Source organism: Micropterus dolomieu, unplaced genomic scaffold, assembly GCF_021292245.1.
Source record: "Micropterus dolomieu isolate WLL.071019.BEF.003 ecotype Adirondacks unplaced genomic scaffold, ASM2129224v1 contig_14222, whole genome shotgun sequence".
NCBI lineage: Eukaryota > Metazoa > Chordata > Actinopteri > Centrarchiformes > Centrarchidae > Micropterus > Micropterus dolomieu.
In genome coordinates, this window is record NW_025743208.1 from 6,200 (window position 1) to 8,251 (window position 2,052).

The following is a 2,052-nucleotide window of genomic DNA, read 5'->3' on the forward strand; positions in this document are numbered from 1 at the left end:
GCAGGTGACGATTCAGAATATAAAAATATAATTGAATATAATGCAGTAATCAGTAAATAGTTTTCTGTTAGCTTAAGTAATTTTTTTTGGACAATGCATTTGTGTTTTCTCTATATATTTACATTGCAATGCTTGTTTTCTTATTGTGCCAAAAAAACTCTCTAGTCTTCTAATCTTCTAGTCTTGTTCTTGTGACCCCAATATTCTGGATTGTAACGTAGCCTATCATATGCTGTGTTTTGTCACAACTTCATTAGTGAAGCCTATTGTCTTTCGCGCTACTGACGAACAACGTTGTAAACAAGAAAACGTTGTAGAGATTTAACTCGCGGACTGGCTGTCAGACTAGTCTGGCCTGTCGTTAATCCACTCAACCAACGGCAGCGATGACAAAGCAAGCTTTTTTAATAGTGGGTGTATCCACACAACATGCGCGTCTCACTTCTCTCGCGAGTGCGCACGTCAAATATGACATCCAGACTTTTGTATAAGAGAATATATAAAGTTGAATCTGTCACAGATCAACCAAAGTCCCTCAGACCTGTAGACCGTTAGCCTCCCTCGCTTTTAACTTGATGGTTTGATCTCTGTCATCGCCTTGTTATATGTTTATGGTCATCACACGCGACTGGTCGCATGCACACACGTGAGTGTGCGTGGCCGAGCAGTGTGGAGAGAAAATGTACAGGAGAACGAAGGAAAGAGAACAGGCAGAGCAGAGGCAGAGAAAAGCAGCAGGAAAGTGACATTAAATGCTGTAAAATATAGATATCTTCATGATTAAGGAACATGCTGGTGTTTATAAAAGAAAACAGACTACTAGCAGGGCTGCCCTTCAAATCGTCATATCACAACTACCTTTCCAGAGTTGATTCTATGGTTTAATAAAAAGTTTTCATGCCATGTATGAAAGCAGAAGATGCCTTTGTAGGGGAATAATCTGGAAAATAAAGACCTGTATACTCAAGTCATATCTCCAGTTACTCAGAGCTACTGCAGAGTTTCATGATGATAAACATAAATCCAGTCAGAGCTCTGAGGAAATGCAGATGCAAAACAAACACTCCAAAAGTGCACAAAAATGATATAGGCCTATACATAACATTTTAATCCTATTGCCTTAATTGTGTGTGATTTTTTCACCTTTGCTCTTTGTTTCTAATGCAGATAATTTTTATACTGTTTTACAGCATTTAGCCTGCTGCTTTTATAAATAAATAGGATTTAAACAATGTTTCTGGTGAATTTTGTTTTTAGTTTAGTTTTTATCTTTTCAGTTAATCTTGTACACCCATGCAGCACTTTTATTATATACATTAAGAAGCTGCTATTTTAATGTGTTTATCTTAATAGACTATTTTTTCAACAAAAGGGAGTTTTACACACAACCTTATCGGAGCAAATGATAATATTAGTACATTTTAGCACGCCACTTTAAGCATGCTATTGTCAACTTTAATTGTATATTTAAACTTTAATTGTATGGTGTTGAAACATCCACCAGGACTTGTGCAACAAGTCAGATCCTACTTTAGGATCAATCAGTAAGGTGTTTAAAATAAATTCCTTCCACGCCTTCATTTGACACACCTACTTAGGGGGCTGATTCAGCTTGTGCTCCTTTATTAAATGAAGAACTACAGCTTCTCCTCATTTGGTCAAAGTGTAACCTGCAGAGTAGACAAGGTCACCAAAGTCACATCAAGCAGACTTCGAGCAAGGAAATGGCTTTCGGATGGTTGTTGAAGGGTCAGATGTCGGTGAGGACCCTCTCTCTCATCCTCACGGGTATGCTCCTTTATTTTGTCCTTCAGCAAACTCTCTCTCCTTTTGACAGGCAGTCATCATCTGATCACACAATACCACTGCAGTTCTCTATTGACCTGCCTGGCTGCTCGGCTATCATCAGTGGGGATGTAGAGAGCAAGAAGAACGAATTGGAAGTGCTTCTGGCATCCAGGAAAAGACAGAGTTTTTTATCTGAGGACTTCTACCTCAATGTGACAAAAGACTGCCCAGCTTACATTGAAAAGAGAGGTTTCATGACAGTGC